This window comes from Netta rufina (genome assembly GCF_964035555.1).
Source record: "Netta rufina genome assembly, chromosome: 6".
Lineage (NCBI taxonomy): Eukaryota > Metazoa > Chordata > Aves > Anseriformes > Anatidae > Netta > Netta rufina.
The window spans coordinates 37,247,282-37,262,811 of record NC_140129.1 but is presented as its reverse complement, the minus strand read 5'-3'; positions in this window follow the sequence as shown (position 1 = coordinate 37,262,811).

Genomic DNA, 15,530 nt, shown 5'->3' with positions numbered 1-15,530 from the left:
ACCTAATAAAAATTTCAGTCTGTCATCATGAAAAGAAATATTTCATTTCATATCAGCTTGACAGTCATATGTGCTGGCTTATGTTGATACTTTTACAGACTTGTAGCTGAAGTTCCTCAGACTTTCCTTTTCTGGTAAATGCTGAAGTATGATGTTGGGTTATAACTTTTTATGATGATCAGCCCAGCAGGTTGAGTTACTTTAATGTATAATGGAGATTCTGTTATTTTAGGGCAACTTAGCAGTTGCTGTCTGACATGTTGGTCTACAGGAAAAGGCTGGATCATGAAACTGCCATCAGATTTTCAGCTTTATGCTCCTGACGGCTCCAGGGAGAGCTAACATGTGGCCTCTTCTCCCCACGCTACACAAGATTAAATACATTGCTGTCTAATATGGGCAAGAAAGGTCTCATATAGCGTACTGCCTAGGCAGTTACAGTGGTTGCATGGCTCTTTAATCAGCCCTGTCTGTGAAGAATCGGGGCAGTTTGGACAGACACCACTCCTTCACCTCCACCCCCCACCCCAAAAATGGGCATTTTCCAGCATTCAAAGAAGGGAAGTTTTGAACCCGTTAAATAAGGCAACAGAGCCTAGTAGCCTGTGTAATACTTCATAGGACAGTGAATATTATGAAAAGAGTAAAAATTTTTCCAGTTCTATGCTTTGACCATATTTCTAATAATGGGTCTTTTTTGTAGTCATGAGGCACTGAATTTCCAGTACTGCTGAAAATCAGGGAACAGTTTTAGCTTAAGTGCAGACAGAAACAATAAAATGTGTACCATTTCTCCTTGCCTTGCAAAAGCACTGTTGAAAACTGCTACTACTGGCTGATGTAATTATTTTGCTTTCAAACAGAAAATAAAAACATTTTAAAATTACCCAGTATCATAAGAAAGTATATGGCTGTGCTAGAATGATTTTTAAATGTTTACTGTCATTATTTTTCAGGTTAAAAAGTGCCATTAGGAGTAAACTAACCTCGTTTAGATAATACAGGTAGCCACAAACTTTAGCTGTCCTCTAATTCCCAAACACTTATCCCCACATACACTTCCTGTTCCCTGACTCTTGTCAGCTGGAAAAGTCATTATCTGAAAACGGAGAGCTTTGCATCTGTCAGCTGGGAAAGTGATTACTTAAATTGATAGCAATAGCAGTTGTCTTAGTTTAAAATGTCTAGCTAGTTTTTGTTGTTGTTGTTTTGTTTTGTTGGTTTTGAAAGTTATTTAGTCAGTTTATGTTATTATTGTGAAAGTCAAACAGCTAAATATCAAGGGTTCAGCTTCCTGCCGAGACTCGGATAGGCAAACATCAGAAATAAACTGACCCTGATAAAGCAATGCGAATGACTTTCGTAGAAAGTGTTTAATTTTTAACAATTATCTTAAAACTGAAAGTGTTTATTTACATCCCTTTCTTTTGTCCCTTCTCTTTAAGCTGTGTTAACTCCTTTTTTTTTTTTTATTCTGAAGGACAGATGAGAGGCCATCACTGGTGGTGCAAAGACCATCCTGTGGACCTTCCGCTTGTCCTCTAGATACCAAAGGGTCAAAGATGACAAGAGGCCATCCTAAGTACCTTGAGTAGATTGCAAAATGATATTTTGTTACAGGAAAAAGAGAAGTGTAGCCAATAACCAACCCCTCCAAATCACCTTTTTTTTTTTTTTCTTTTTTTTTTCCTTTTCCTGATTATGTGAATTGCCTTTAATTGATATGAAGAACATAATAAATATTTTGTTCTTCCAAGAAGTTGTTGTTCAACATCTCAAACTTTTCTTTAAAAAATTTAGGCCAGCTCCAAAATACTCAGAAGTGTGACTTCATTGAATGCTCTTAAAATCCATATTTAGTTCCCAAATAAGTAGCCTAATTTTCCGTAACACTGTGTAATCAGTAAGTCTCATTGACCTCCCTAAGAGTGTCTGCCTTCTCAGCATTTCCAAAAATGAAAGCAATGTGTGTATTTTTCTGTAGTCAAATATACTCTGAGAGTTTTAACTTCTTAGTATTTTTGAAAGAAAGTACTTTATAAGAAGTATTGAACTTTCTCTGTTTATGTGTTGTTTGAGGGACATAGCCAGGATGAATAATTGCATGTGTTTGTCTTCAGATAATTATATATTATTTTATTCTAAGTTGATATTAATCTTTTATTAGATTTGAATAACATGAGAAGATTAAGCTGTCTTGGGCTGTGCAGGAAATAAAAGAACGGTTGTGGATTTTGCTGGGAAAATGTGTGGAAATTTCCATCTCCTTATTTTAGGTGGTTTGGGAATTTAAGTGATGCTCAGATTAGTGTAACCTCATTTGGGACTGTATGCACTAGAACCTCCAGTCCTTGGAGTTTTGTCATTTTGACTCCTATCTCACACATTTTTATCACCTGAAATAACGTCTTGTCATGCTGCTACTGAAAGAAACATTTATTATTCTTAGATCTGCTATACAAATAAGGCCATGAAGATTGTTAACTGTGTATTTATCCTGTGAAATATCACAAGCTGTTATGAGTATTTTATTAAACATGAAGCATCTCAATAAATCTTATATCTAATTTGTAACAAAAGTTTAACTCTGAAAAGTTCAGATTACATTCCTGTAACACTCTTTTTCCAGACAGGAGACGTGAATTTTCTCTCTTCCTGGTAATCTTATGGGAACAAAATTGTTTGGGATTTAAACTTCTATGCTGCGGTCTTCTGTTTCACTAATAATGGTCAAACTTCACTACCCTACCTCACCCTCCATATTTCTCATTATTAAGGGTCTGTTTAAGATATATCATTTCCATAAAAAACATAGCAATATTTCATTTAAATGGTACAGAAAAGCTTTGCAAAACCGTACAGTTCCCTTGGCTTTGGTAATGTCTTTTACATTTGCCTTGAACCTTGAAGACAGGGTAGATGAACCTGCAAGACAGTTCTGTACAAAGGAAAAGAGGTAACATGCTAACAAGGAAAATCTTATTGTAATATGCAGCCCTGAGGCTGAAACATATTTTAAAATGCTAAAAAAAGTTCTCTTTCCACCTGTGTGGTGCTCTGTACCTTCCCAGAGTGTCTTTCTGGAGGCCTCAAGGTGTTCAGGGATGAAAAGCTGTGTAATGCCTGGAACATCACTTGCCGGTGTTTGCCTCAGAAAGAAATCCCTGTGCTTACACATCAAGAAGTGGCAGCATTCCCTTTATTGCAGTGGCTGAGCAGTTCCCACCTCCTTTCAGAGAGAAAGGGGGACCACAATGCCCCAAATCAGGCATGGCCGTGGGGGCTGGCAGCAGTGCAGGTGTAGACTGGTATGCATTACTGGAATGCATGGCTGTAAAACACGGTGATGCAGATTGGGAGGTCTGGCGTTGTTTTGAAGTCTTCTGATGCTTACTTTATATTTCCAATATCTTCTTGAATCTCGTTTTCATGCCCCTCCAAGTGTTGAGGTTTCCACAGTTTCATTAGGGAAAACACTCAATGCTGTAATTGCTTCAACGTACATTAAAACAACTAGTAATTCCCTTTCATTTTAGCTGCTTTTTTATTTTATGGTCTAAAGAAAGTTGTATACAATTATCCATTAAAGGATAATACCCCTTTTTAATTTTCCTCAGATTTTTTTTTTTTTTTTCCTCTTATTGCCAGTATCTTTATGGTAATAGAAATGGACATTTCTGATATGTTGCTATATACATTTTCCTAATGAGTCTACTTTTCTGCAGCCTTGCATCTTTCCCATGTTTTACACCCAGCCAATGCATTAAAGAGTGATACCATGCCAGGATACTTCTGTTAGCATCCACTTTGCACAGAAGAAAATGCATTGAGCATGAGAGCTGAAAGATCTGACCAGAAGTTATGCTGTGGAAACTGAGAACTTACAGCAATTGCAATATAACAAAGTAGCCATTTATATGTAGAGTTTGTTGCAGAAACCAGTTAGACACTATCTGTGCATATAAAATAAGCTCCTTATGATTTATTTTTGTTTAAACTCATGGTGCAACATCATTCAGTAATACTATTTTGTATTTCTACAAAAGTCATACTTGCACTGAAATGCAAACATGTTCAGGTAAAAAGATGATGGATACTACAGGTGAGAAATAGCTTATTTATAGTGATTTAAATGGATTTTGGTTGGGCTTTGATTGCTATATTTTATGATACATAGAAAATCCTTCTTTTGCTAGACTTTTTACTCTTGAGAAACTCATGTAGAATTATTTACAAGCTACTTCTCATATATCATCAGGAAAATTCCTTAATTTTAATTCCTGTCTTCCAGAGTGACTGTGGGTCCCTTCTTTTTTGTTCTAAGATTTCATGTCACCACTGAACAGATGAAGTAATATACCTCTTTGCAAGCTCAAATGTGAAACAATGTTATGTTTTAGTAGTAAAAACAATTAAGTTGAGGAAGCATTTCACTTCACTAATTCCTGTGTTATTTTCATTACAAGCAATAGTTCTCAAAGCACCAGCAGTTGAACATGAAAAATAATACACTAATAACTTCAGTGAGTGGAATCTGTGTCCATATGATAATTGATTACAATTCTAGGATCTGATTTCATTTCAAACAATGCTTCTGATATCCAATAGGACTACAGAACACAGAAAATATTGAAAATTCATTTTAGAATGTAAATTCTAATAATTACCAAGGGGTGCATGTATGGACCTTAAATTTATAGTGTGGGATGAATAAGTAAGTGAGAGAGTTTTCAAATGAAAATATAAAATAAAATAAATAATTTACTTTTATTTACAAGCCAGTTGCTGACATTTAAATAAGAGAGTTTGGCATTTCATCAACAGGGACCTTCAGCTAAATACAAAAAGTGTGTCTGAAAATGTATTCACATGGCGCAAAAAACCATGAAACGACTGTTTAATCAGGATATTTGGGATGCTTGTTCTTGTGTTGTGAATGAGGTATTGTTGATCAGAAGGCACTAGTAAGTGATTGGTGATTTGATACTTGTTTTGTGTTGTCTAATCCTGGTATGTTTAAAAAACGAAACAAACAAAAAACTCAAAACACTTATTTGCAAAACTACTGAGAAGTGCATCATGCCCTACAAAATCTGTATGGTCTTCTCCCAACCAGAGCAACAGGAGCTATGACACTGGGTATTCACAGAAGTAGGGAAGAATTTTATCTTAGAAAGAGAATTATAAGTTGAGTTTTCTCCATGTCATAAATAAAAACAGAACTGCAAACATAAAATGTAATGATATTTTGTACAAATTTACTTTTGTTACTGCTTTTCCAACATTTTAAACACCTAGTGCATCTGAAATCAACTGTCCTTTTAGGAAGATAATAAACCAAACAATAGTAGTCTGTATTGTGAATTAATTAAAAGGGCAGCAGTTTACTTTACAATGGACAGAAAGCATACAGGACTAACTAGATGGTTTTTAATAGTGATGAAGTACAAACTGGACAAGAAGAGTCTTTGTTCATATACATTTAGATTTCAAACTAAGAGAAAAAACGTATTTTATGATTTTTTACCACTACCTGGTGACCTTTATAGGTATGAACTGAAAAACATGCGTTTCAGTGGGTGGATGGGATGGAAGGGATGTCAAATGCTATGTAGTGAAGATATCAGAGCATTTCAGACATATTATTAATAAGAACAGAATTCAGTTGCCTATATGAAAATAACTCCTGACCAGGCAAGAAAGACAAACAAGATTGCTCTTTATATCAGTTAAAATACAAATTGTCCTGTGATTATTTAGAGTTTTTAGAAGATAACTTCTGTTTCATGTGGCATCAGTGTTCTTGGCATCTCTCACCATAGTATGCAGTTCTGGACTCAGGCCAGATTAAACAGCCAAGTAGCTCTGCCTTTTGATCCAAAGGCACAGGAGAGTAGCAAAAATAATTCTCCAATGTCAAAATCTATTTTCTTACTTTCTGCAGTAGTTAACATTTCGTGATGTATATGCACAAGCTCATAATCATATAATGAAACACAGTTTGTTTTATGAGGCTACAAGGACATATGTGGAAAAGAAATATGATGCTTTTTTTTTTTATTTAGATTTGCAGCAATGAAAATTATTCATACTTTGCATGATGTTTGAAGTTACCATTTTGAAGTCTTACTATGTCTGTGCTATGTAAAATGAGTATTGGTGTTACATCAGTAACACATCACAGTGTCTCATTAACACTAACTGACTCCCAGAATTTCTGATTTTTGTCCTCTCTTGTTCTTCCATAGGAATGCTGTGAGTCTTGTGAGATTGTTCTCAGTTTTGGGAAAGTATTTTGAAACAGTTCTTGTTTTGTTGCTCTGTGGTGTAATCAAGTGACATCCACAGAGATTAAGGGAATTGACCAACCCACAAATACATATAATGTCTGCAATGGGATAATTAATTTGTTATTTTCTCATTAAGCTCAATATGTTATTCTTGTATATTTAAAGCATTTCAGTATTTTAGACTCTTTTCTTATTCTGGAATTCACAGGCTATTTTGTTTGTCAGAAAATTTGTTTCTAAAAATCTATAATTAAATTTATGAAAGTTTAATTTCAGCAAAAGAAAAAAAAAAACTTATGAAATGGAATTGTTCTCTGAACTTTTAACAGTAAAATTGGTTCTTTTTTCAATTTCATTTGACAGCCTGAAATCTGAATACTTTCTTATACTTCTTGTAGTCCTGTAAACCCATTGCTGATGGTCATTTCAGGGATGAGTAACAAGATAAAGCCTTCATTGTTTAGAAAAATGGTTGCTCTCAAATGAGTTTGTGTTTCATCTAGAGATTAAACCAAAAAAGCGGAAAGTCTAAAGCAACACTTTCTGAGGTTCAACTGGAAGTATTTGAGTGAGTATGATGATGTGTGAGTTGTATTTTCATACCAAAATATCCTTAGAAAGTTCATTAAAGCCCTGTGGTGAATGTTGTCATTTTGGTAGCTAAGGTAGAAGATGGTGGATATTACCTTCTGGCTTTGACATTGCTAGATTTGCACTAGTTTAAAATCGGTTGAATAATTACTGAAGTCTTTGTGATAGCTTCTAACTTTAAAGCAGTTTTCGTTATTGTTATTATAAGGTTTAAAAATAATGTTATTATAATGTTTTAAAATAACTTTTGGCCTTTTTATTTTAACATATTCTTCTAAGGAAGTCCTGTTTATAAAGAAGAAAATGTCTCTCATTCCCATTTCATAGTTAAACAGAAACACAGAGGATTTAAGTGACTTTCCACAGGTAATGCAAAAACTTAATGTCAAAGTCTGGGCTGGATACATTTAGGAGTACTGTAAGATCCGTGCAGATCGGTGCAATCTTGCAGGGCTTGTGATCCAAAATCATGAAATCCATATCATCTCCTCACTGAAAGCTGTTCACAATTGCTTTGAAAGAGTAAAGCCTATTAAGTTGTTTCTCTTTTTAATAAATCAGACTTCCCCCTTCCAAAAAGTTTAAATAACAGTTGAATATGTTTTTTATTATTAATAATAATTACTATAAACAAAATTTATTAATGATTATAATTAATATAATCATTATAATTAATAATAGTAATTTTGGAACAACTTTCAGGTCTTCAAGAGATTGTGGGAGATACAGTTGTTAAGCACATATCTAAGATGCAATGACATGGTAGAACAGTTGCTTCTAATTTTGTTGACCATTCTTCAAACATCTATCCTTGAGGCACATCCCTGAAGGCAGTAAAATGGTCCTAGATACTCCCATATAAAATGTAATATTACATAATCACTGATAAAGTTTAGATGATCACCAAAGCTAAATGCTTTGTCAAAAGGCTTTTCAAACCTTCATTTTCATCTATTGTTACCAGAAAAAAAAAAAATATTTTTTTGTTCAAAATAGCTGAGAAGAAATTTGAGGATTTTGTTGAGGTTAGACTTCAACTAGTGAACTTATTCATGTCTCTTAACTGTTGGTTTTCCTTTTTAGTATCAGATATTGTCCAGGTGCAAGAAGGTTGCCATCTGAATGGACCACTGGTTTGCTATAAACTACCATATGCACTTGTATGAAGATTTTTCCTACCTCATTTCCCAAAGTAAACTGAACTTTTACCCATGATGTATACCTAAACCATCTGAAAGTATGAGTTTCCTGTAACTGGAAATACTGACTGCAAGATTAAAAGCAGCTAATTTCTCAATGACAAATAAAATGTAGAACAGCATAGTCTGTAACAATAAACTAATATAGTAATGCATAATGGGAGAGGTAAATAAATAAATATATTCAAGATGTAGAATAATTGGGAGGTTCTCTTTCTTCCTGTGAATATCATCAATATACAGTCAGTGTTTTAAAGACCAGTGTTTAAATTATTAAGAATGCCAGTTTAATGAAAATGTAACAGATCATTTTAATAATTCATGACAACAATTCAACATGAAGCACACAAAATATTTTTAGCATGGTCTCAATAATAGCTACACATAGATATCCACAATATCAAAATATGCAATGCTACACACAGTAGTTTCTTATCTGTTAGGTCTGGTAAAGGGAATAAACATTTTTTCCTGATGAGAAAATCAAAGTTGTATGCCATTTCAGTGAAGTCAAGTTGACACCTGCAGAGAAGCAAGTCATGACATTTTAGCTGACTGCTCCCCCCTCTCCCTACCCCAGTTGCAGTTTGTTTCTTCATTTTATTTACCCTGACAGACAAAAGAAGCCTAGATGAAAATGTTTAGATGAGGATTTGTCATCCTTTCTCATAATTCTTTTTTTTTTTTTTCTTCCCCCACTGTTAAATGAGTAGTTCATACATACTGGGCTGTGACAGTTCTACAGAGGAGAAAAACACTTGAACATATTTGTATGAAAACACAGTGTCCTTTCTTTCTCTTCTCTTTACACCCCCTCCACCCTCTGATTTCTCAAGCATAGATACATTTATCAAAATAATTAGCTTCAGTTTTGGTAATAAGAGATCTATTTTAATGTCACCCTGACATAGTACTGACTGACTGAACTAGCAAGATCCTTTAAAAAAATATGAATTTAGGATCAATAATATTTATAGCTCCATTTATAAAGCAGAAATCAAAGGCATGTATAATACCATACTTATTAAGGGAACTTACTCTAGGGATTTTGTTTACTTGCTTCTAATCCTACCTCTACTTTTTAATAACTCATTCTCTAACAAAAACAAAAATAAGTTGTGGTTGTTCAGAAATATAAAGTACATAAGAGAGCTCACAAATTATATCTATTATGACCTAATATTGTAGTATACAGGACCCGTCAGCTGGGCTTTTCCTGGCTGTATCTTATTTTTGTTAACTGTGGATACCATTAAAGAATATGATAAAGTTATTGTAATGGAATTGAAATACATTTTATTACATCAATATAAGTTCAATTTACTGTGCAATATGACAGTGCTTAATAATTTTATATTACAAGCATAATTATGATATCAAATTAGTAATTTTCACAAAGTACTTGCATTAGACGCTCATATGATATAATACAATATATTCCAGTCCTCTGTGGTGCCTCAAAATACACACTCCTTTTAACAGGGAAAAGGCTGAGGTGGTAAAAGGAAGCACCTCATAACTCCATTGAACAATTTCACAAGGATTCTTACCTTCCATTGGGGTACAGAAATTACCTAGATAGTTCTATAACTAGATTCCACTGTACTGTTGATAATGCTAGAAAATTACTGAACTCTAGAAATTATGATGTCTTCCTCTTGGTGGTAATATCAAAGGTCCCCAAACTACTGCTCTGCTATTCTGAACAGTCTCTTAGACTAATTCCAGTGGTATCAGTAAAGCTATTCACAACGGAATAGGTTGTGGGCAGGATTAAAAACTCCAGTTCAAAGTCTCTGAAAATGTGAACTAGTGGAGCTGCAGAACACCCTTGTGAGGTGGAAAAAGGAATCAATTTGTATCCTACCGAAGTGCAATTCCTTCCAAGGTAGAGCACAGCAGACTTGGCAGTGCTGAGCCACATCAGTTTTAAGGCAGGAGCTGGAGACTCGTGTATCCAGGTAATGGAGCATGTGGAATCTGTGCTTTTTTTTCTCCTCCTGAGCACTTTTGCATGCGATTTATTTTCAGTTCAGGTGCTGACAACTTTTAAAATGTAAATTTGTTCAACTGTTTAGCTTTTATCTTCTAAAATAAATGACAGAATGCTATGAAGATTCACTAGCAGTTTAATAAACCTTTAAGAGTCTGCCTTAAATACCAGTTTTCTATACTAGAAAGCTCATCAATATCTAGACAGCCATGCAAACAGCTAGGAGGCCAGTCCATTAATGAAATGTTAATGACTGAATTAGACCTGTAATAACAGAAGTAGAATGTACTGCTGTGAGTCCATTAACATCAGCAGACCCTGCTGGGAAACAAGTAAACACAACATACAAAGGGAAAACTTGTGCTAATAAACAGTTTTTGTGCTGTGAAGGTACTGGGAAGCATGAGTTGTAAATTCCATTCACTGCTATGCTACTGTCATTTTTTTGGTAAAGTTTATCCAAGCAACCTAGCTTGCCACACATTTCACAATATGAGGATAAAATATGCATAACAGGATTCATGCAAAGTCTGTGACCCGATGGTAAGCCAAAGTTTTCTGCCAAATATCCAGACAAACCAAAGAAACCTTTCTATTGTGTTAGGTTGTAAGAATAAACAGTACTCAGTGTTGACTGCAGCTTCACACTGCAGCAAGTCCAGGTGGGTAGCAGGGAACAGTAGTTATCACCTGATGGATGGTTGACCCAAGTGAAATGGAATTTATGGACCCTAACTAAACCCTTGTAGATATCAAAGAAACCACCACTGTTGGAACTAATTACCAGTGCTATTAAACTTTTATATTGTGCCTTAAAAGTAGATCATGCTTTGCAGAAGGTGTTAACCCTAACAAAGGAGACAAGAATAGCAACATTGCTAGCAGCTTCACTGGTGACCTTGTAACACATGGTGTGAGAGTTCTTGGCTACAAAAATGGGCTTGGGATATAGCTTGCGATATAATGACTTTAGTTCTTGGAATGAGTTTCCTCTTCCCAAAAATGAAACTCACCTTTTTCAATAAAATAGAAGTAAAAATAGTTGCTTTCTCTTCTGGTCCTGAAAAACTCAGTAATTTCCTGTAAGGCAAAAAACAAACCATTTGCCACATCTTCCCACTGTGCAAAAGCTGCATGTCAAACTGAATTGTGGCAGCTTTTATAATGCAGTTGTCAATAAAAATTGCATACAACTTCAGTACATTGGAAAGCAAAATATGTGTCCACAGTATGTCGTACAAAATACAAATGAATAACCCCCAAACTGCTGCTATTACAATGTTCAGTCTTTTATTGAACTCAGTTTGATTTCCTCCTTTTAACCTCCTCAGATATGCAGTGTCAGTTCCAGCTTGCCACATAACTCAGCAGAAAGCCAAAGTGGAGGGAAAAATATTAAGATTCTTTCCCCTGAACTTTGTGATGTTGCTGTTTGTTTCTTCTCCACTGATAGCATTCAGTATTTTTGGTCTCATTCATGTGACTGCTAGCAAGTATCTCCACTGCTCCTGTTCCCTTTGTGACACCTTATAGGCAGCAGAAAAGAACTTATGGCTATAGAGAGGAACCAGGATGATCTAGTGGGTGGGATAAAGCATTTTCTTCTTCATCCGTCTCTGATAATATAATCCAGTGTCACTGCCTTCATGTTAACCACACACCATTTAAATTTTGTTGTTTTTGTCGTTTGTTTATTCTTTATTTCTCAATATTTTTATTACCTTTTTAGTTGAATTTATTGTTATACCACAATAAGACTCTTCTGTTGTTTATGGTCTTTGAGTTACTACCAAGATGCAACTGGTAATAAAGAAAGAGGGAAATCTGAGAAATAAAATATGCAGGAATTATGTGTGTTTTTCAGTGAGAGAGAGACATCAGAGAAGGGAAGGGGAGTGAGAAGTAAATTGCTAAACTGATTGCTGAAATAACATGCAAAATCTTGGTGAAGCAGGATATGCCTGGGAAGAGGATGTGCAGAGAGGGATCAGGCACTGGTACTCTTGAGTCAGCCAAATTTTGGCACAGAAAAAGGTACATGGTGTGGACTGAATCATGAACTTTCCTTCCAGAGTGCTTAATGCAGGCAGAAGTGATAAAAATCATAGAATCATAGAATAATTCAGGTTGGAAAAGACCTCTAAGATCATCTAGTCCAACCTTTACTGACAAGTCCACCACTAAACCATGCTACTGAGTTCTACATCTACATGTTTCTTAAAGACCTCCAGGGATGGTGCCTCAACTGCTTCCCTGGTCAGCCCATTCCAATGCCACACAACCCTTTAAGTAAAGAAAATGGTCCTTCTAACCTGACCTCTTGAGGAAACAAATAGAAAATGGAGATTGAAGGGCTTCCTTGGCTGGTGCTGTGGATGTCCTGCATAGATACTCATCTCAAGGCCATGGTACTTGTTACATAGCCAAGGCTCCACATGTCACCTTGACACGTCACATCAACTACACTCTGTGCTTCAGGTCTTTATCCCTAAATTAGGGATAATCACATCTTCCTGCCTCATGGAGGTGCCCAGCAGGCAACAGCATTGAAGAAATCAAGAGTAGGGGATGCATAATTTCTAAAATTAGAAAATTTTACATTATTACTTCAAGTAACATTTGAATATTATCTTTCCTAATTTAAATTTTGGGCAACTGTCTCACTGTCTGAGTCCATAGTGGGTTTTTGCTTTTATGGCACCGTATTTGTTTCCTATAGTGCTGTAACACTGAAGGACTGTATAGTGGAAGCTAATGTAATTAGAAAGAACACAGCGAGTTGATTATGTGTGTTGAAGAAATAAATAAAATATTTAAATACTGAAGGAAATAACACTATTCCTAATAACAGTAAATCATATGAACCACTTGCCCCGGTTCCCTATGCACAAAAATGTCATATTTTCTGAGCTGTCCTAGATGTTGGAACCACAACCATATATGACCCTCTAAAAATAAAATTAACTTTTTCTTTTTCTTTTTTTTTTTTTTTTTCCTTACAGAAAGAAGCAACTTTCTTGATATGATGAGTTGATTAAGTTTCACTGTATATGACTGTCTTGTCAGCGCAACATGTTTTTTCTGTCTTTTGACATTTTAAGTTGTATCTTGAAGCCTTTGTCAGTTTCCTTACTGCATTTTCACTGGATATCAGAATTTCAAGGAGTAAGTTTTGTACAGTATTCAGAATTGTGAACATGATAGCAGATCTAACATTCAGACCATGCAATGAAATGGTCCATGAAGAGGAGGTCAAAGACATATAGTAACATCTGACAAAAAAAGAGCATGTGTTGGATCAGAGCTGATGGACTAATCCTCTCTCTTGAGTCCCTGAGCACATTTTCCATTCTATGTATCTTGAGAAGGAAAGAGAAGCACATGCCTGGATTTGGTATTTGATGGCCATAGGGTGAAGAACAAAATAATAACTGTATATAGGCTTTTTAGTAGTAAAGTCACCATAAAGGATGCTGATGAAAGTTTTCAAAACATTGGTTTAATTGTAGGAAGGGACATGACACAAATAGAAGTTTTGAAAATAAGGAAAGGTGTTTGAGAAGCAAGATCTGGAACAGAATGAATGAGGAACTTGAATGTGGGAAAGATTTAGGAAACAAACAAACAAACAAACAAAACAGGAAGATGTGGTGAGCCTTCCTTGACTTTTCAAAGATGATAATTTCTATGACTGAAATTTTCCCCCATACAGAATATCAGGGTGACAGGATGAGGCTCGCTACAGTGATCAGGACCAGAGGTGAAAACCTCTTGGATGAGAAGTATCAGCTTTGTGGACAGACAAAAATAATCTTACCAGGGAGGGTGATGATTCAGGCTGGACCTCAGTGCTGCAGGACTACCTGCCTCAGCTGCAGCATCTTGCTCCATTACTCACCTCTAATTCAGTGTTTTAACTTTCTAAACCCACCTGCAGCTGAGGGTGGACTGGTAATATTGAATGAACATAAATATGTGATGATGATCCATTTGTAATAAAATTGGGTAAAGACACCCTCTCCTGTGTGTAGGAGAGTACTTGTGCCCTAGTGCTGCAGAGAGCCCTGGGTGGCCTGGAGTCTGCCTAGTAAACCAGCCTGTGCAGCTAACATGCAAATGGACTGGGGAAAAAGACTTTTCACTGCCTACCTTGAAATCTCTGCAGCAGGACCCCAGGCATTGAGTGAGAATAGTTGTGTATAGTCCAATTTTAAAAAACTTCAGAGTCCAGAAAGATTTCAGCAGATGCATTTTTTTGTCTGATTTTTGCTGCCCAGTGCCATACAGAGAGGTTTGCTGAAGTATTAGCTATCACTTTAAATTCTTCTTGCTTTGAGTCATTCCATCCTCTATATAATTTGAACAGGTTTTTGCATAATTATTTCTCCTAATAATTACCATTATACAATTGCTATAGCTGCCAGTTTTGTTTTTCTTTTCTGCCGGAGAATAGCAGAAATGTATTACGCATTTGTGTAACTTATGATCTTTGATTCATGTTTAAAATGCATGGAATATTTTTCATTTTCTGTTTGAGGCAATACCTCATCTGGAATCATATCTCACAGTGTAAGTTTACACTGTTTAAATGGATGCCTTGTACTGCAACTGGGTATAATCTACAATGAAAAAGCAAAAGAGGTCAACAGAATTGAATTTTTTAAGGCGTTAGAGGACTGGCAAATATTAATGGCAGCAGGTAGAGGCATACTGCAGCTGGACTGTAATGCAGAAAGCCTTTGTGTACTTTTTTTTCCTTTTAAATAAATTTGATTTGACCATCATTATTGCCCTTTGTTGTTGTCTTTTGATGAGTATTCTAGGAAATTGGCTTGCTGGCATGCGTGGCTTACCGGCAGGGAGAGCAAACTGGAATTTGCAAGCACAAGTGTTCCTACCAGATACCTAATTCAAGAAGTTATATTCTACAATTGAGAGGAAAAAATAAAAAGTTTTTTAGGGTTGAGTTTTCTGTCTGCACTTCCCCCTCCCTATTCCCTCATGGGGTAGGGGTTAGGTGGGAGTTGGTGTAGCAGGCTGGAGAAGGGCAATGTGTGTGCTCATCCCCTGCATGCCTGGCTCCCTGTTGACATCTGCCTCATGGCTGCCCCTAAAGAACATGGGCAATGAGGAAGATTGGTGTGGAGAGAAGAAAAATTTCCAGTATCAAACCCAACCTGTTTAGAAGGCAATGCCCAACTGGGTGGGAAGGGGACATGAGGGCAGCTCCTCCCTACCACAGAGAAATAAAGAACTGACTCACTGTTCAAAATGAATCAATGATGCTATTTGAAAATTGATTTATTTCTTTCTACTGACAAGTGTTATTATAGATATGATTATCTTTCAGACTAGGTTTGATACCTAAATTCCCGTGGTTTTAATTCTGTTTCTATGGTATGTAGACATTCTGTAATTATATGAAGGATTCTAAAGGAATACGTAGCTGTTAGCAAA